At 49.7% G+C, this 20,981-nt stretch overlaps 2 protein-coding genes across 8 annotated transcripts in view; one reads left to right on the top strand and one right to left on the bottom strand.

Annotated features, from left to right (window-relative positions):
• The window catches only part of LOC147096539 (uncharacterized), a 441,550-nt gene that overhangs the window by 142,085 nt on the left and 278,484 nt on the right, over positions 1-20,981 (top strand). The gene's annotated exons all lie outside the window — the stretch shown is intronic.
• The window catches only part of LOC147096540 (uncharacterized), a 256,178-nt gene that overhangs the window by 8,414 nt on the left and 226,783 nt on the right, over positions 1-20,981 (bottom strand). The window contains exons 1-4 of one of the 7 annotated variants that reach the window (XM_085975334.1): positions 20,666-20,750; positions 18,718-18,882; positions 9,987-10,168; positions 6,259-6,759 (exon numbers count right to left, since the gene is read on the bottom strand). The gene's annotated coding sequence lies outside the window, so the exon portion shown is untranslated. Of the gene's footprint in view, positions 1-6,258; positions 6,760-9,986; positions 10,169-13,054; positions 13,357-18,717; positions 18,883-18,959; positions 19,380-20,665; positions 20,751-20,981 lie in introns of those variants that run through there. The other 6 variants (XM_085975332.1, XM_085975331.1, XM_085975338.1 and 3 more) reach the window with 6 other exon arrangements.

Genomic DNA, 20,981 nt, shown 5'->3' with positions numbered 1-20,981 from the left:
CTCGTTGCAATTCCCCTTCTCCCAATCTATTGCCATTCAGATAACAGTCTGCCTTTCTGTTTTTGGACACCAAAGTGGACAACCTCGCATTTATCCACGTTATATTGCATCTGTCACGCTTCTGCCCAATCACCCAACCTCTGGGATCTCAGAAAACACCACGAATATACAACTGGTGGATTTGACTGCTGTTTTACAATCATAATTCTCCATTTGTGTGTGTGCCCGTGCATTATAACTATCAATCAGCGGCCTTTCCTTTCCCCACTGTGGAAATGTAAAAGCGATTGTTAATTCAGTACCAGTTTGAGTCTTTGTAAAATTCAGTACTTTGCTGTTTCACTAACGCTGCCACTAGTGTAATAAACACACAAAAGCAACAGAGGGGCAAGGAGAATGTATGAGAAATGATTAGTGGTAACATAATAGGGAACACTAATGCCTTTTATAAACATATAAAGCGTGAAAGAATAGTCCAAGGAAAGGTGGGGCCGATTACTGACCAAAAAGGCAATCTTGTGGAAGCAGAGGACATGGCTGAGGTACTAAATTAACACTTCGGCTCCGTATTCACTAAAGGAGAGGATGCTGCCAATCGTACAGTAAAGGAGGAGGTGGTAGAGAAATTGGACAGGATATAAATCGATTAGGACGATGTACTAAATTGGTTGGCAGGGCTCAAAGTAGAAATGTCACCCGCTCTGCCACAATCTTCCAATCCTTGGATATGGGAAAGGTGCCAGAGGACGGGAGGGCTGCAAGCGTGACTTCCCTGTTCAAAAAAGGAGAGCGCGATGAACCAAATAACTACAGGCCACTCAGCTTAACATCGGTGTTATTTCCGAAACACAATTAACCGTCACTTGGAAGAACATGGGTTTATTAGCGACAGACAAAATGGATTTTATTTAAAGGCAAATCTAACCTGGCTGACTTGAATGAGCCAATGGATGAAATAGGAGAGGGTTGATGAAGGTAGTGCAGTTGATGTTCTGTTTCTGGACTTTCAGAAGGCCTTTGATAAAGTACCTCATAATAGACTGGTGAACAAAATTGGAGCCAATGATATTAAAGGAGCAGTGGCAGCGTGGATACTAAATTGGTGAAGGGACAGAAAACAGACAGTAGTTGTGAACCGATATTGTTCACACTGGAGGGAAGTTTACAGTGTCCCCAGGGGGCGGGATTAGGACCACTGCTCTTTTGGATTTATTTCAGTGACATGGACTTAGGTATACAGGGCATAGTTTAAAAGTTTGTCGATGACACGAATCTCTGAAAAGTCGTAAACCGTGAGGAGGACAGCAGAAGACTTCAGGAGGAAATAGAGACACTGGTGAAATGGGCAGACACATGGCAGGTGAAGTTTAATGCAGAGAAGTGTGAAATGCTGCATTTTGGAAGGAAGAATGAGGCGATGCAATTTAAACCAACTGGTACAATTTAAAGGGGTTGCAGGAACAGTAAAACTTGGGGGTATAGATACAGAAATCTTTTGACAGTGGCAGGACAGGACGATAAGGCTTTTAGAAACGTATATGGGAGCATTGGCTTTATAAATAGAGGCACAGGAACATCGGAACAGGAGTAGGCCACTCATTCACTCCCAGCTTGTTCCTCCATTCAATTCGATCATGGCTGAGCTGTATCTTAACTCCATCTCCCCGCCTTGGTTCCATATCCCTAAATACCATTGCCTAACACAAATCTATCAATCACAGTTTGTCATTTTCAATTGACCGAACCTCAACAGCTTCTTGAGGGCGAGTGTTCCAGATTTCCACTACACCGTGTCTGAAGAAATGCTTTCCAACATCACCCCTGAACGGCCGAGCTCTGTGGTTAAGGTTACGTGGACCCCTAGTTCTCTCTGCCCATCCACAGTTCCTAACTTCTAACATCACCCCTGAACGGCCTCGCTCTGCGGTTAAGGTTACGTGGACCCCTCGTTCTCTCTGCTCATCCACAGTTCCTAACTTCTAACATCACCCCTGAACGGCCTCGCTCTGCGGTTAAGGTTACGTGGACCCCTAGTTCTCTCTGCCCATCCACAGTTCCTAACTTCTAACCATTTAGAACATTCTCTGATCGATCCTTTTTAGGTCCAACGTGAATGAGCTCATTTCTTTCTGAAGTGAGGGGAGTGCGACAAACCCGCTCAATCCACTCCAGGAGGGTGGGTTCTCCGGCGTTCTGAATGTTATTTAATATTGGTGTCACGAGTCTAACGCCCTCGAACGTCTATGTGGACACGGTGTCAAGATGTAATGAGAGTGGGAGGAGGCTCCCGTGGAGTATAAACACAGCATAGACCACTAGGGCCGAATGGACTGTTTCTCTGCTGCAGTTTCGATGTAAATCTAATCTGCCCCGAACTGTCACAAACTCCAATCTCTGTGACTGTGACCATGGTGTGTAACCCTTCCTTGTCCATCATTCACCTTCCTTGTCTATCATTCGATATAGTCTCATCTGGCATCCTTTTCCATGTCATGGCCTCCATTGTCCATCCCATAAAACTGATCCTCATGTGCTTCCTGTCCTAGCTCCCTGATCGCAGATCGCAAATCTCCAGCAATGGGTTAACTTTTGTCTTTCTATCCACACCTATATTGTTGGCCAATATTGAACCGATGATGCTGCTTCTGGTGCATAGTAACCGATTACTGTAGCGCCGGAGGCAGATTGGATTGTTTCAATATCTGCTTCTTGGGATTTGCTGGTGGATTGAAATCTCGGTGCCGAGATCGCCTCATCAGGCACCTCCATTGACTGGGCGAGGCTGCATCATAGACCCATAATATAATACAGCACAGGAGGTCATTCAGCCCATCAGGCACCTCCATTGACTGGGCGAGGCTGCATCATAGACCCATAATATGATACAGCACAGGAGGTCATTCAGCCCATCAGGCACCTCCATTGACTAGGCGAGGCTGCATCATAGACCCATAATGATACAGCACAGAAGGTCATTCAGCCCATCAGGCACCTCCATTGACTAGGCGAGGCTGCATCATAGACCCATAATATGATATCCCATTATTACCACTGTCCCTCTCTTTCCCCATAGCCCTGTAAATGTTTTCCCTTCAAGTATTTATCCAATTCCCTTTTCAATGTTAACAGAATCTGCTTCCTCCACCCTTTCGGGCAATGCATTCCAGATCTCACTAACTCACTGTGTAACACAATGTTACCTCACCACCCTTTCGGACAATGCATTCCAGATCACACTAACTCGCTGTGTAACACAATGTTACCTCACCACCCTTTCGGGCAATGCATTCCAGATCACACTAACTCGCTGTTTAACACAATGTTACCTCACCACCCTTTCGGGCAATGCATTCCAGATCTCACTAACTCGCTGTGTAACACAATGTTTCCTCACCACCCTTTCGGACAATGCATTCCAGATCACACTAACTCACTGTGTAACACAATGTTTCCTCACCTCGCCTGTGGTTCTTTTTCCACTCACTTTAAATCTGCATCGTCTGGTTACTGACCCTTCTGCCAATGGAAACAGTTCCTCCTTATTTACTCATCAAAACCATTCATGAGTTTCAACAGCTCTATAAAATCTTCATTTAACCAACTCTGCTCTAAAGAGAACAAACCAGTCTCTCCCCAGAACTGAAGTCCCTGATCCTTAGTACAATTCTCTCAAATCTCTTCTGCACCATCTCCAAGGCCTTGATATCCTCCCTAAAGTGTGGTGCCCAGAATTGAAAACCAGACTCCAGCTGAGGCCTAACCAGTCTGTTCTAACAGTTGAACATCACTTCCTTGCTGTTATTCGCTATTCCTCTTGTAATAAAGCCGAGGACATGGCTCATGGTGTCAGCACTTGACTAATGAGCACTGTCGGAGGCGAGGACATTCACCACTGCTCCACTAATATTAACAGTGGTGTCACTTTAAGCAGATTGGTGATGCAATATCTTTAGGGGTCTTACAATATCTGGAAACCTCTTAAATACATAACTGGTTTGATCTGACTGCTGTTTTACAATTATAATTCTCCACGTGTGCGCGTGTCCCGCTGTGTGTCTAACAAACTCAGTCAGCGTCCTTCCCTTTCCCCACTGTGGAAATGTGAAAGCGATTCAGTCCCGGATCAGTAATTTCTCCAAACTTAAGTGATGTTATTCGCCGGCATTAAGTTATAACCAAATTTGAGACCTTGTAAGATGGAGTTTTCTGCTGTTTGACACACGCAGACTCTGGTATAATAAACACACGACAACAACAGCAGCACCGTAGGGAATCAAGCTGAATACAGAAAGTACAGAGGAGAAATCAAAAACAAACTAAGAGGGGCACGGAAAAACTGAGGAAAGATTAGTGGGAATAGAATAGGGAACATTAAAATCTTTCTTAAACATGTAAAGCCTAAAAGGAGAGTCAATGGAAAGGTGCGATGATTAAGGTGCAATAGGGCAATCTTCTGGTGGATGCAGTGGGCATGGCTGAGGTACTGAATGAGTACTTTGCATCTGCCTTCACTAAAGAAGAGGATGCTGCCAATGTTACAGTGAAGGAGAGGGTGGTAGTGAAATTGGACAGGATATAAATAGACCAAGAGGATGTAGTGAAACAGTTGACAGCGCTCAAAGTGGAAGTGTCATGGTCTGGATGGGATGCATCCTGGGTTACTGAGAGAAGTCTGGCTCTGGCCACAATCTTTGAATCCTCCTTGGATAGGGGAGTGGTGCCACAGGACTGGGGATTTGCAAATGTTACCCCCTCGTTTAAAAATGGAGCGTGTGGTAAACCAATGAACTACAGGCGAATCAGTCTAGCGCCAGTGTTCAGGAACCTTCTGGAGATAAATCATTGAGAACCTGCTAAGATATCATCCCTCCTTACAGCAGTAATTGACTCCTTGATTAATATTGCAACACCCCCTCCTCTTTTACACCCCTATCTTGCCTGAAGATTCTATACCCTGGAATACTGAGCTGCCAGTCCTGCCCCTCCCTCAACCATGTCTCTGTGATAGCAACAATATCATACTCCCATGTGTTCATCAACACCTTAAATTCATCTGCCTTACTCGCAAGACTCCTTGCATTAAAATAAATGCCATCCAGCCTTGCCATACTCCCTTGTGCCGTTACATATTTGCTCTGCCTTGCAGGCTGACCTGTTTTTTCCTCTATATTTGGCTGTGCATCACCCTCTACTGTAGCTCCACTCTGTATCCCATCCCCCTGCCAAGTTAGTTTAAACTCCCAACAGTACTAACAAACCTCCCTGCAAGGATGTTGGTCCCGTTCCGGTGCAAACCGTCCAACTTGTACAGGTCCCACCTTCCCCAGAAACAGAGCCAGTGATCAAAGAAACTAAAGCCCTCCCTCCTGCACCAACTCTTTAGCCACGCATTCATCTGCTCTATCCTCCTATTCCTATACTCACTAGCACATGGCACCGGGAGTAATCCAGAGATTACAGTCTTTGAGGTCCTGCTTTTTAATCTGCTACCTAGCTCCCTAAATTCTTGTTGCAGGACCTCATTCCACTTCTATCTATGTCCTTGGTACCAATGTGAACCACGACCTCGGACTGTTCGCCCTCCCCCTTCAGAATGCCCTGCAGCCGTTCAGTGACATCCTTGACCCTGGCACCAGGGAGGCAACATACCATCCTGGAGTCACATCTGCAGCCACAGAAACGTCTATCTGTTCCCCTTACGATAGAATCCCCCATCACTATTGCTCTCCCACTCTTTTTCCTCCCCTCCTGTGCAGCTGAGCCACTCGTAGTGCCACAGACTTGGCTCTTGCTGCATTCCCAAGAAAGCATCTCCCCCAGCAGTATCCAAAACAGAAAATCTGTTGGCGAGGGAGATGGACCCTGCACTACCTTCCTAGGTCTTTTACTCTGTCTGGTGGTCACCCATTCCATCTGACCACCTCGTTAGACGAGCTATCTATGAAGATCTCAGCTTTGCGGATGCTCCACAGTGACTCCAGCCGCAGCTCCAGCTCAGAAACGTGGATTTCGAGTAGCTGCAGCTGGAGACACTTCCTGCACACATGTTCGCCCTGGACACCGAAAGTGTCCCCGACTTCCCACATAGCACAGGAGGAGCACTCCACACTGCCGAGCTGCCCTACCATGTCCTACCCTTAATTTACTCCCTTTAAAGAATATTAAATACACTAGGGACCTTACTTCCCTTTAAACACTACTTACGCTAAACTAGAGACCTTACTTTTACTTTAACGACAGGACTGTAGAAATACTCACCAGGTCCTACTTCCCAATCAGCTCCTTCCCTGGTTGCGACGTCACTTTAGCGGTTTTGCAGTTGTAGTTTGACTGCTCCCGCTCTCAGACTCTTTCCTGCAGTCCTGTGACGTCTCTCCTCGATTTTGCTGTACTTTTGGAATTCGCTGGACTTGTATCTGCCTCCTCACTGCTGCCGACTCCTTGAAGGTCCACGCTGTCCTCGGCCTCCCGCTCTATTTATGCCTCCTCACTGCTGCCGACTCCTTGAAGGTCCGCGCTGTCCTCGGCCTCACGCTGTATTTATGCCTCCTCGCAGGTCCGCACTGTCCTCGGCCTCCCGCTGTATTTATGCCTCCTCGCTGCTGCTGCCGACTCCTCGCAGGTCCGCGCTGTCCTCGGCCTCCCGCTCTATTTATGCCTCCTCGCTGCTGCTGCCGACTCCTCGCAGGTCCGCGCTGTCCTCGGCCTCCCGCTCTATTTATGCCTCCTCGCTGCTGCTGCCAACTCCTCACAGGTTCTCTTTAGAGCAGAAAAATGTTAATTGGGAGATTTAATAGAGGTGTTCAAAATCATGAAGGTGTTTCCATAGAGTAAATAAGGAGCAACTGTACCCACTGACAGAAGGGTCGGTAAACAGAGGAAACGGATTTAATGTAATTGACAAAACGCCAGAGGTGAGGTAAGATAAGATTGTTTTTAGGCATCGTGTTATGATCTGGAATGCAATGTCTGAATGAGTGATGGGAGCAGAGACAATAATAACTTTTAAACCTGAATTAGTGAAACACACGAAGGGGAGAACATTAGCAGTGCTCTGGGCACAGAGCAGGGGAGTGGGACACATTGGCTGCTCTTTCAAAGAGCCGGTACAGGCCCGCTGGGCCCAATGGCCTCATTCTGTGCTGTCTGGTCCCAAGTTTCTATGGTATCAACCTCAAACTTTGTTCCTGAGCGAGTAATAAATGATAAATGTACCTGAATGCTATTTACAGAAGCAGACCTTTAGCGTGTGAAATTGCATTGGGAAGTTTAATACTGTTAACCAGCAAACGATGACCAAAAATTGATAAAAAGGGAGAAAATCGATTGAGTATACCAGCAAGAAACATTTAAAAATTGTAGGAGCTTCTGAAAGTAAGTAAACATGGAGAGTAGCAAAAGTAAACATTGGTCCCTTAGAGGCTGAGACAGGAGAAATTATAATGGGAAATGAGGAAATGGCAGATTTTAAACAAATATTTTGTATCTGTCTTCACAGTAGAAGACACAAATAGCGTACCAAAAATAGCAGGGAACCAAGGGAGTAATGAAAGGACTGACATCAATTACTTTAAGTTCCTTCGAGAAAAAAAGTACTTGAGAAACTAATGGGACTAAAATCCGACAAATCCCCAGGACCTGACGGCCGACATCCTAGGGTTCTACAAGAGGTGGCTGAAGAGAGAGTGGATGCATTGGTCGTGATCTTCCAAAATTCCCTAGATTCTGGAACAGTCCCAGCGGATTAGAAGGTAGAAAAAGTAACCCCTCTATTCTAGAAAGGGGGAAGAGAGAAAGCAGGGAACTACAGGCCAGTGAGCCTGGCGTCAGAAAAATGGTGGAATCCATTATTAAGGGAGGGGTAAGAGGGCACTTAGAAAATCATATGATCAGGCGGAGTCAACATGGTTTTATGAAAGAGAAATCATGCTATTAGTGTTTTTTGAGGATGCAACTAGCTGGATAGATAATGGGGAACTGGTGGATGTCAAATATTTGGATTGCCAAAAGGCATTTGATAAGGTGCCACATAAAAGGTTGCTGTGCAAGATAAGGACTCATGGGGTTGAGGGGAATATATTAGCTACAAGGACAGGTTGGAGAAGCTGGATCTGTTTTCATTCGAGCAAAGGAGGTTGAGGGGTGATTTGATCGAGGTGTACAAGATTATGACGGGTTTGGATAGGCTAGACAGGGAAAGGCTGTCCCCACTAATGGATGGTACAAGGACTAGGGGACACAGATTTAAGGTTTTGGGCAAGAGATACAGGGGGGGCGATGTGAGTAAAAACCTTTTTACACAGCGAGTGGTGAGGACCTGGAACTCGCTGCCGACGGAAGTGGTGGAAGCGGAGACACTCGATGTTTTCAAGGGGAGACTGGATAGGCACTTGAGGGAAATAAACTTGCAGGGCTACGGGGATAGAGCGGGGGAATGGGACTGACTGGGTTGCTCTACAGAGAGCCGGCACGGACTTGATGGGCCGAATGGCCTCCTTCTGTGCCGTTATGACTATTAGCATTGATAGAGGATTGGTTAACTGACAGAAAACAGAGAGTAGGGATAAACAGGACATTTTCAGCTTGGCAGGCTAGTGGGGTGCCACAAGGATCAGTGCTTGGGCCTCTGCTATTTACAATCTATATTACTGACTTAGATGAAGGGACCGAGTGTAATGTATCCAAGTTTGCTGCTGATACAAAGCTAGGTGGGACAGTAAGCTATGGGGACACAGAGCCTGCAAAGGGATATGGGCAGTCTAAGTGTGCAGGCAGTAAGGTGACAGATGGAATATAATGTGGGGAAATGTGTGCGTATTCACTTTAGTAGGAAGAGTAGAAAAACAGAACCTTTTTTAAATGGTGAAAAATTATTAAATGTTAGTGTTCAGAGAGATTTAGGTGTTCTCGTACAGGAGACAAAGTTAGCATGCAGGTACAGCGAGCAATTGGGCAGGCGGATGGCATGTTGGCCTTTATTACAAGGGGTTGGAATACAACAGTGAGGAAGTCTTGCTACAATTGGACAGGGCTTTGGTGAGACAACACCGGAGTACCGTGCACAGTTTTGGTCTCATATCGATAAAGGATGGGATAAAGACAGTAGGGAGAAATGATCTTAGTTCCAAAAGTAAAGTAAATAAATCAGTTTGGGTGGAGACAAGAAACAGCAAGGGGCAGAAAACATTGGTTGGAGGTGATTATAGGCCCCCAAACTGTAGTTGTAATGTAGGGCGGCGTATAATTCAGGGAGCTAGAGGTGCATGTAGCGAGGGTAATACATTAATCATGGGGGATATTAAGCTATGTATAGATTGGGGAAACCAAATCTGCAGTAATAGTGTGGGGACATCATCTGAGTCAATGGGACTCTCTCTGACCTTTCCCTCCAGTCCATCTCCAGGACCAGTGTGTATCTGAGTCAATGGGACTCTCTGACCTTTCTCCCCAGTCCATCTCCAGGACCAGTGTGTATCTGAGTCAATGGGACTCTCTGGCCTTTCTCCCCAGTCCATCTCCAGGACCAGTGTGTATCTGAGTCAATGGGACCCTCTCTGACCTTTCTCCCCAGTCCATCTCCAGGACCAGTGTGTATCTGAGTCAATGGGACTCTCTCTGACCTTTCTCCCCAGTCCATCTCCAGGACCAGTGTGTATCTGAGTCAATGGGACTCTCTCTGACCTTTCTCCCCAGTCTATCTCCAGGACCAGTGTGTATCTGAGTCAATGGGACTCTCTCTGACCTTTCTCCCCAGTCTATCTCCAGGGCCAGTGTGTATCTGAGTCAATGGGACTCTCTCTGACCTTTCTCCCCAGTCCATCTCCAGGACCAGTGTGTATCTGAGTCAATGGGACTCTCTCTGACCTTTCTCCCCAGTCCATCTCCAGGACCAGTGTGTATCTGAGTCAATGGGACTCTCTCTGACCTTTCTCCCCAGTCCATCTCCAGGACCAGTGTGTATCTGAGTCAATGGGACTTCCTCTTACCTTTTTCCCCGGTCGATCTCTGGAAGCTCTTTGAATCGGAAGAGTTCTCTCTGGTTGGTGCTCTCACAATCCTGTGTTGGTTCACCTGCTGTCGTTCCTCAGTCTACAATCCCGGTTTACTCTCAGCTGTGAACCTTTCTCAATCACTCAGTCTTTCACCGGGAGATCTAATTATGGCAGGACTGAAAATAACAACATGAAGAGTGTGAAGTAATGTAATGTAGACTTTTCTTCTGCTTAATAAAAATAAAAGTTTGGGTCCGAGTGCTTCTGTCTGATTTTTGTCCCTTTTCTCAGATCCCCGCCATGCCCGCCTGGGCTTCCAGCAAATCACACTGCCTGATCTCACTGGGCCCATCCTCCCCGGGTTACACACTGTCTGATCTCACTGGTCCATCCTCCCCGGGTTACACACTGTCTGATCTCACTGGTCCATCCTCCCCGGGTTACACACTGTCTGATCTCACTGGGCCCATCCTCCCCGGGTTACACACTGTCTGATCTCACTGGTCCATCCTCCCCGGGTTACACACTGTCTGATCTCACTGGGCCCATCCTCCCCGCTTTACACACTGTCTGATCTCACTGGGCCCATCCTCCCCGGGTTACGCACTGTCTGATCTCACTGGGCCCATCCTCCCCGGGTTACACACTGTCTGATCTCACTGGGCCCATCCTCCCCGGGTTACACACTGTCTGATCTCACTGGGCCCATCCTCCCCGGGTTACACACTGTCTGATCTCACTGGGCCCATCCTCCCCGGGTTACACACTGTCTGATCTCACTGGGCCCATCCTCCCCGGGTTACACACTGTCTGATCTCACTGGGCCCATCCTCCCCCGGGTTACACACTGTCTGATCTCACTGGGCCCATCCTCCCCGGGTTACACACTGTCTGATCTCACTGGGCCCACCCTCCCCGGGTTACACACTGTCTGATCTCACTGGGCCCATCCTCCCCGGGTTACACACTGTCTGATCTCACTGGGCCCATCCTCCCCGGGTTACACACTGTCTGATCTCACTGGGCCCATCCTCCCCGGGTTACACACTGTCTGATCTCACTGGGCCCATCCTCCCCGGGTTACACACTGTCTGATCTCACTGGGCCCATCCTCCCCGGGTTACACACTGTCTGATCTCACTGGGCCCATCCTCCCCGGGTTACACACGGTCTGATCTCACTGGGCCCATCCTCCCCGGGTTACACACTGTCTGATCTCACTGGGCCCATCCTCCCCGGGTTACACACTGTCTGATCTCACTGGGCCCATCCTCCCCGGGTTACACACTGTCTGATCTCACTGGGCCCATCCTCCCCGGGTTACACACTGTCTGATCTCACTGTGCCCATCCTCCCCGGGTTACACACTGTCTGATCTCACTGGGCCCATCCTCCCCGGGTTACACACTGTCTGATCTCACTGGGCCCATCCTCCCCGGGTTACACACTGTCTGATCTCACTGGGCCCATCCTCCCCGGGTTACACACTGTCTGATCTCACTGGGCCCATCCTCCCCGGGTTACACACTGTCTGATCTCACTGGGCCCATCCTCCCCGGGTTACACACTGTCTGATCTCACTGGGCCCATCCTCCCCGGGTTACACACTGTCTGATCACACTGGGCCCATCCTCCCCGGGTTACACACTGTCTGATCTCACTGGGCCCATCCTCCCCGGGTTACACACTGTCTGATCTCACTGGGGCCCATCCTCCCCGGGTTACACACTGTCTATCTCACTGGGCCCATCCTCCCCGGGTTACACACTGTCTGATCTCACTGGGCCCATCCTCCCCGGGTTACACACTGTCTGATCTCACTGGGCCCATCCTCCCCGGGTTACACACTGTCTGATCTCACTGGGCCCATCCTCCCCGGGTTACACACTGTCTGATCTCACTGGGCCCATCCTCCCCGGGTTACACACTGTCTGATCTCACTGGGCCCATCCTCCCCGGGTTACACACTGTCTGATCTCACTGGGCCCATCCTCCTCGGGTTACACACTGTCTGATCTCACTGGGCCCATCCTCCCCGGGTTACACACTGTCTGATCTCACTGGGCCCATCCTCCCCAGGTTACACACTGTCTGATCTCACTGGGCCCATCCTCCCCGGGTTACACACTGTCTGATCTCACTGGGCCCATCCTCCCCGGGTTACACACTGTCTGATCTCACTGGGCCCATCCTCCCCGGGTTACACACTGTCTGATCTCACTGGGCCCATCCTCCCCGGGTTACACACTCTCTGATCTCACTGGGCCCATCCTCCCCGGGTTACACACTGTCTGATCTCACTGGACCCATCCTCCCCGGGTTACACACTGTCTGATCTCACTGGGCCCATCCTCCCCGGGTTACACACTGTCTGATCTCACTGGGCCCATCCTCCCCGGGTTACACACTGTCTGATCTCACTGGGCCCATCCTCCCCGGGTTACACACTGTCTGATCTCACTGGGCCCATCCCCCCCGGGTTACACACTGTCTGATCTCACTGGGCCCATCCTCCCCGGGTTACACACTGTCTGATCTCACTGGGCCCATCCTCCCCCGGTTACACACTGTCTGATCTCACTGGGCCCATCCTCCCCGGGTTACACACTGTCTGATCTCACTGGGCCCATCCTCCCCGGGTTACACAGTGTCTGATCTCACTGGGCCCATCCTCCCCGGGTTACACACTGTCTGATCTCACTGGGCCCATCCTCCCCGGGTTACACACTGTCTGATCTCACTGGGCCCATCCCCCCCGGGTTACACACTGTCTGATCTCACTGGGCCCATCCTCCCCGGGTTACACACTGTCTGATCTCACTGGGCCCATCCTCCCCGGGTTACACACTGTCTGATCTCACTGGGCCCATCCTCCCCGGGTTACACACTGTCTGATCTCACTGGGCCCATCCTCCCCGGGTTACACACTGTCTGATCTCACTGGGCCCATCCTCCCCGGGTTACACACTGTCTGATCTCACTGGGCCCATCCTCCCCGGGTTACACACGGTCTGATCTCACTGGGCCCATCCTCCCCGGGTTACACAATCATAGAAATTTACTGCACAGGAGGGGGACATTCGGCCCATCTTGTCCGAGCCGGCTGACAAAGATCTATCCACTCTAATCCCACTTTCCCGCACTTGGTCCGTAGCCGTGTAGCTTTCGGCACTTCAAGCAGTTTTTAAACGTGATGAGGTTCTCTGCCTCTACCACCCTTTCAGGCAGTGAGTTCCAGACCTCCACCACCCTCTGGGTGTAAAAAACTTCGCCTCAAAACCCCTCTAATCCTTTGACCATCGGCTTTAAATCTATGCCCCCTGGCTATTGACCTCTCCATGAAGGGAAATAGGTCCTTCCCATCCACTCAATCTAGGCCCCTAATAATTTGATGCACCTCAATCGAGTCTCCCGCTTGGCCTTCTCAGTTCCAGAGAAAACAACCCCAGCCTATCCAATCGTTCCACATAGCAAAAATTCCCCAGCCCAGGCAAAATCCCCGTAAATCTCCTCTGTACCCCGTCTAGTGCAATCACATCCTTCCTGTAATGTGTTGACCAGACCAGCACGCAGTATTCCAGCTGAGGCCTGTGGAAATGTGAATAAAATGGACGATGAATTGGCTTACAAAAATGGCTTCGCACAAGGAAAGTCTAGATTAGATTAAAGAGCAGCCCCAGCTTTGCAAAGTGCAAAGCTAGCAGAAAAGAGAGACACCTGCCCCAGCCTGCGGCCAAGTGTTAACGAGCAATAAAGGTCACTGAAAGGGCTTAACTGCTAGCTAGAAGATGATTGACTAGCTATTGTGCGGTGCCCAATCACGATCCGGTACTTCTGGAAGGCATATGCAGCAGTGAGACAAGTCAGGACTTGCCCGCCAGACTGAAGACCAGATCATGGCCAAACTGAAAGGGCTTAAGTGATCCCCATTGGAGAACGCTTGTTGCCAGGGAAGTGATGTAATGACCCTTGTCCCACTGTATAAAAGGGGCTTCCCTACCGGTATTCGCTCTTAGCCAGAAGACGTGTGGATCATCAAGAGAGTCAGACACCTCCCGGGGACGTAAATGCTGGCAACACGTGCCTAACCCGGTGTGACTCTCGGGACACGAATGTACTGTAAAAGACCTCAATATACTGTGTGACCACTGCGAACAGTTGGAAGTAATAAAATGTTGTTTTAATTCTCCGAACCCTCGAGCCTGAAATCATTCTTCGTACTACGGAACTCAAGACGAATACCAGGAAAACCCGGTTCTAACAACCAGGTAAGGCCTCACAGCGTCGGCGGGAATCTCGAGCGGCAGAGCGGGGCTATAAAAGGCCCCAGAGACCAGGTGAGGCCAACCAGTCTCCGAACTCGGAGGGAAGGAGAGAGGTAAAAATTAATCCAAGTGTGACATCATCAGAAAGCGGGTAAGTGATTGGTTGGTAAGTATTTCTCTTTTTTTTTAAGCTTAAACTCTGGTTTATAGTTTCTAAGGTGCGATATTCATCATCTAGAATCAGAGCAGAGGGTATTTAAAAATAATATTAATAAATGTAATTAATTACATAGAATGGGAGATCAGGTGATGTGTTGCTGCTGCAATATGTGGGAGCTGGTGGACACCATTGATGCTCACGGTGATCACATTTGCAGTAAGTGCTGGCTGCTCGAGGAATTCCGGCTCCGTGTTGAAGAGCTGGAGTCCGAGCTTCAAACACTGAGACACATCAGGGAGGGGGAGAGTTACCTGGACTCTGTGTATCAGGAGGTAGTCACATCAATTAGATTAATTAATTCAGATGTAGTCCGTGGCCAGGGACTAGAAGTGAGGCAGGTACGGGGATCCAGTAGGTAGTGTTGGAGGAGCCGCAGCCCTTGCTCTTGTCCAACAGGTTTGAGGCTCTTACTCCCTGTGAGGATGGGAACAGGGACTGCGGGGAGGATGAGCAACCTGGTCACAGCACCGTGGAGCGGGGGGCCATTCAAGTGGGGGGAGTTAAAAGAAATGTTGTAGTGGTAGGGGATAGTATCGTTAGGGGGATAGATAGAGTTCTTTGCAGCCGAGAGCGAGAGTCCCGAAGGCTGTGTTGCCTGCCCGGTGCCAGGGTTAAGGACCTCTCCTCTGGGCTAGAGAGAAACTTGGAGTGGGAGGGGGAGGATCCAGTTGTCGTGGTCCATGTTGGTACCAACGACATAGATAGGACAAGGAAGGAGGTTCTGCTGAGGGAGTTTGAGCAGCTAGGGGCCAAATTAAAAAGCAGAACCACAAGGGTAATAATCTCTGGATTACTACCTGAGCCACGTGCAAATTTGGCTAGGGTAAATAAAATCAGAGAGTTAAATGCGTGGCTCAAAGACTGGTGTGGGAGAAATGGGTTTTGCTTCCTGGGACACTGGCATCAGTACTGGGACAGGAGAGAGCTGTTCCGTTGGGACGGACTTCACTTGGCCAGTGCTGGGACTAGAATCCTGGTGAATCGAATAACTAGGGCTGTAGAGAGGGCTTTAAACTAATTAGTGGGGGGGAGGTTTAAAGAGAGCGAAAAATAAAAATGACAGCGGAGAAGGCAATAGAGCAAGGTAGCAGTGGGGGAATTAAAAACCAGAGCGTGTCAGGAAGGGACAGAATGTATAATGAAAAAGGTAAAGTAGTAAAAGGGGTAAAAGCAGGAATAAATTGTCAGAAAACATATTTGAAAGTTCTTTATCTGAATGCATGCAGCATTTGTAACAAAATAGATGAGTTGACGGTGCAAATAACTACACATGGGTATGATCTGGTGGCCATTACGGAAACATGGCTGCAAGATAATCATGACTGGGAACTAAACATACAAGGGTATTTGACAATTAGGAAGGAGAGACAGGAAGGAAAGGGAGGTGGGGTTGCTATGTTAATCAAGGATGGAATCACTGCAATAGTCAGAAATGATATTGGGTCAAAGGATCAGGATAGTGAAACAGTTTGGGTGGAGATAAGGAATAATAAGAGGAAAAAGTCACTAGTGGGCGTAGTCTATAGGCCTCCTAACAGTTGCAACTCTGTTGGTCGGAGTATAAATCAGGAAATAGTTGGGGCTTGTAATAAGGGAACAGCTATAATCATGGGGGATTTTAACTTTCATATTGACTGGACTAATCAAATTGGGCATGGCAGCATTGAGGAAGAGTTCATAGAGTGTATTAGGGACGGGTTCCTTGAGCAGTATGTAACTGAACCAACCAGGGGGCAGGCAATCTTAGATCGGGTCCTGTGTAATGAGACAGGATTAATAAAAAATGTCCTAGTAAAGGATCCCCATGGACTGAGTGACCATAATATGGTTGAATTCCAAATTCAGTTTGAGGGTGAGAGAGTTGGAACTCAAACCAGCGTGCTAAGCTTAAATAAAGGAGACTATGAAGGTATGAGAGTAGAATTGACTAACGTGGACTGGGAAAACAGATTAAAGTGTAAGACGGTACAAGAGCAGTGGTCTACATTCAAGGAGACATTTCACATCTTTCAAGATAAATATATTCCACTGAGGAAAAAGGGGAGTAAAAGAAAAGACAGCCATCCGTGGCTTAGTAAAGTAATAAAGGATAGTATCCGACTGAAAACAAGGGCATATAAAGTAGCCAAATCTAGTGGGAGGATAGAAGATTGGGAAGCATTTAAAAGCCAGCAAACAATAACTAAAAGATTAATTAAGAAAGGGAAGATAGATTATGAAAGTAAACTAGCAAAAAATATAAAAACAGATAGCAAGAGTTTCTACAGCTATATTAAAAAGAAAAAGGGTGGCTAAAGTGAACGTTGGTCCCTTAGAGGATGGGACCGGGAAACTAGTGGTGGGGAACATGGAGATGGCAAAGATGCTGAGCAAATATTTTGTATCAGTCTTTACAGTAGAGGACACTAAAAATATCCCAACACTGGATAAACAGGGGGCAATGGGGGGGGAGGGGGGGAGGAGCTAAACACGATTAAAATCACTAAGGAGATGGTACTCAGTAAAATAATGGGACTTAAGGCGGATGAATCCCCCGGACCTGATGGCCTACATCCTAGGGTCTTGAGAGAAGTGGCGGTAGGGATTGTGGATGCATTGGTGATCATTTTCCAGAACTCCCTGGACTCAGGAAAGGTCCCGGCAGATTGGAAAACTGCTAATGTAACACCCTTATTTAAGAAGGGAAGTAGACAAAAAGCTGGAAACTATAGACCAGTTAGCTAAACATCTGTGGTTGGCAAAATGTTGGAGTCCATTATTAAGGAAACAGTAACAGAGCATTTGGATAAACATAATTTAATACGACAGAGTCAGCATGGTTTTACGAAGGGGAAGTCATGTTTGACAAATTTGCTCGAATTCTTTGAGGATGTAACATACAGGGTGGATAAAGGGGAACCAGTGGATGTAGTGTATTTGGACTTCCAAAAGGCATTTGACAAGGTTCCACACAAAAGATTACTGATCAAGATAAAAAATCACAGGATTGGGGGTAATATACTGGCATGGGTGGAAGATTGGCTATCTAACAGAAAACAAAGAGTTGGGATAAATGGTTCGTTCTCGGGCTGGCAATCAGTAACTAGTGGTGTTCTGCAGGGGTCAGTGCTGGGACCCCAACCCTTTACAATCTATATTAACGATTTGGAGGAAGGGACCGAGTGCAACATATCCAAGTTTGCCGACAATACAAAGATGGGAGGGAAAGCAGTGAGTGAGGAGGACATAAAAAACCTGCAAAAGGACATAGACAGGTTAAGTGAGTGGGCAGAGATTTGGCAGATGCAATATAATGTTGGAAAGTGTGAGGTTATGCACTTTGGCAGAAAAAAATCAAAGAGCAAGTTATTATCTAAATGGAGAGAAACTGCAAAGTACTACAGTACAAAGGGATCTGGGGGTCCTGGTGCATGAAACACAAAAAGTTAGTATGCAGGTGCAGCAGGTGATCAGGAAGGCCAATGGAATCTTGGCTTTTATTGCAAGGGGGATGGAGTATAAAAACAGGGAAGTCTTGCTGCAGTTATACAGGGTATTGGTGAGGCCACACCTGGAATACTGCGTGCAGTTTTGGTTTCCATATTTAAGAAAAGATATACTTGCTCTCGAGGCGGTTCAGAGATGGTTCACTCGGTTGATTCCGGAGATGAGGGGGTTGACTTATGAGGAAAGGTTGAGTAGATTGGGACTCTACTCATTGGAGTTCAGAAGAATGAGAGGCGATCTTATCGAAACATATAAGATTGTGAGGGGGCTTGATCGGGTGGATGCAGTGAGGATGTTTCCACTGATGGGTGAAACTAGAACTAGGGGGCATAATCTTAGAATAAGGGGCTGCCCTTTCAAAACTGAAATGAGGAGAAACTTCTTCACAGAGGGTAGTAAATCTATGGAATTTGCTACCTCAGAGAGCTGTGGAAGCTGCGACATTAAATACATTTAAAACGGAGATAGACATTTTCCTAGCAGATAAGGAAATTAGAGGTTACGGGGAGAGGGCAGGGAAGTGGACGTGAGTCTAGGTTCGGATCAGCCATGATCCTATTGAATGGCGGAGCAGGCCCGAGGGGCCATATGGCCTACTCCTGCTTCTTATGTTCTTAATAGGACTCTCTCTGACCTTTCTCGCCAGTCCATCTCCAGGACCAGTGTGTATCTGAGTCAATGGGACTCTCTGACCTTTCTCCCCAGTCCATCTCCAGGACCAGTGTGTATCTGAGTCAATGGGACTCTCTCTTACCTTGTTCCACAGTCAATCTCTGGAAGCTCTTTGAATCGGAAGGGTTCTCTCCGGTTGGTGCTCACAATCCTGTGCTGGTTAACCGGCTGTTGTTCCTCAGTCGACAATCCCTGTTTACTTCGAGGTGAGCACCTTCGTCAATCACACCATCATTCACCGGGAGATCTAATTGTGGCAAAGCAGAAAATAAGAACAATATTGAAAGTGTGAAATAATGTAATGTAGACTTTTAATCTGCTTACTAATAATCCAATGTGAAGGTGGAGTATTTGTTTGAATTTGTGCCTTTGCTCAGATCCCCAGTTGCGGGGCTGTGTGTTTAGTTTGGAGATTTTGCTCACAGTAAATTTCCGGCCTCCTGAGACTCCCCCATTCTCACAGCTATAGGCGGAAATGCGCCATTTTCTGTGCGGAGTTACTGCCCGGAGCGGTGACCCTCCCTCGCTGTGATCTAAACTCGGGGCTGAGCAGCCGCTGTCGGGCCGAGTTCCCTCAGTCACAGAACGGGCCCTGTAACCCGCGCAACCAGCCTGTGTCTGACCCTCACGCACCGCCCGGCCCAGCACACAGCAGGGGAGCGGCACTCCGCCTGCGCCGGAGTGCAGGGGAGCGGCACTGCGCCTGCGCCGGAGTGCAGGGGAGCGGCACTGCGCCTGCGCCGGAGTGCAGGGGAGCGGCACTGCGCCTGCGCCGGAGTGCAGGGGAGTGGCACTGCGCCTGTGCCGGAGGGTAGGGGAGCGGCACTGCGCCTGCGCCGGAGGGCAGGGAAGCGGGACTGCGCCTGCGCCGGAGGGCAGGGGAGCGGGACTGCGCCTGCGCCGGAAGGCAGGGGAGCGGCACTGCGCCTGTGCCAGAGGGCAGGGGAACGGCACAACGCCTGCGCGGGAGGGCAGGGGAGTGGCACTGCACCTGCGCGGGAGAGGGAGAAAGGGAGCGGCACTGCGCCTGCGACGGACGGCAGGGTAGCGGCACTGCGCCTGCGCGGGAGAGGGAGAAAGGGAGCGGCACTGCGCCTGCGCCGGAGGGCAGGGCAGCGGCACTGCACCTGCGCGGGAGAGCAAGGGAGCGGCACTGCGCCTGCGCGGGGGGGAGTAAGGGAGCGGTACTGCGCCTGCGCCGGAAGGCAGGGGAGCGACACTGCGCCTGCGCGGGAGAGGAAAGGGAGCGGTACTGCGCCTGCGCGGTAGAGCTATGTCGCACGAACGCATCACTGTCGCTCCCAGTGGTGGGAGGACTACATCGGAACATATACGGGTCCAGGTTAACGGCAGCCATCTTTGTAAAGGAGGGAGGAAAGTTTCAGTGCGACGTCACCATATGCCTGAGACAAAGAGCCTTGTGTCCAATGCGGGGAATAAAGGCCCATAGCCTCCCCGGGCCCTGAACAAGGGACTGGAGAAACTCGCTGCCCTGCGAATCAGACAATCAGCCGGTGCTAGTCCCGCCCCTCGGGCTCCCCGATTGGTTGGAGGACCCGCCGCCGGCTCGCTCCTCCAGCCCCGCCCACTGGGTGTCGCTAGCCCCGCCCCTCGGGCTCCCCGATTGGTTGGAGGACCCGCCGCCGGCTCGCTCCTCCAGCCCCGCCCACTGGGTGCCGCTAGCCCCGCCCCTCGGGCTCCCCGAATGGTTGGAGGACCCGCCGCCGGCTCGCTCCTCCATCCCCACCACTGGGTGCCGCAAGCCCCGCCCCTCGGGCTCCCCGATTGATTGGAGGACCCGCCGCCGGTTCGCTACTCCAGCCCCGCCCCGCTCGCTCCCTATTGGTGGGAAGCTGCCGTCAATCAGGCCGCGGGCCGGGGTGACGTGTCCCCGAGGAGATCACGTGTACCGTCCAAGTGCCGCCGCTCGCTCCGGGACCTCGCGGACTCTGAGGTTTTTATATTTCTCTCGATTCTCTCCCGATCCACCCCGCGCCATTCTCCACCCAATCGGAGCGGAGAAAACTCACTTCGCGTCACCGATCGCGACTCTGGAACCGATACCGAGGCCTTTCCCCGGAATGGCCCCGCGCCGACTCCGTCCGGCAGGATCCGAGTGCGCAGCCGCAGCTCCGAGTGGGGGAGGGGGGTTGGTCTCCTCTGGGCATGCGCGGTCATTACCCTTGGTGACCGGGCGGGGTCGCTGTGCCGGACTCGGCCCAAACTGCCGCTCCCTGTGCGCATGCGCGGGCTTTCGGCTGTCAATCCACCAAGCGCCAGAAGAGGCCGCTGGTGAGACCAGTGAAGAAAGAAAGACTTGCATTTATATAGCGCCTTTCACCACCA

Source organism: Somniosus microcephalus, unplaced genomic scaffold (assembly GCF_052327205.1).
Source record: "Somniosus microcephalus isolate GS21.2 unplaced genomic scaffold, FLI_Smic_1.0 unresolved_chr1, whole genome shotgun sequence".
NCBI lineage: Eukaryota > Metazoa > Chordata > Chondrichthyes > Squaliformes > Somniosidae > Somniosus > Somniosus microcephalus.
This window is presented reverse-complemented; position numbering and strand designations above follow the sequence as displayed.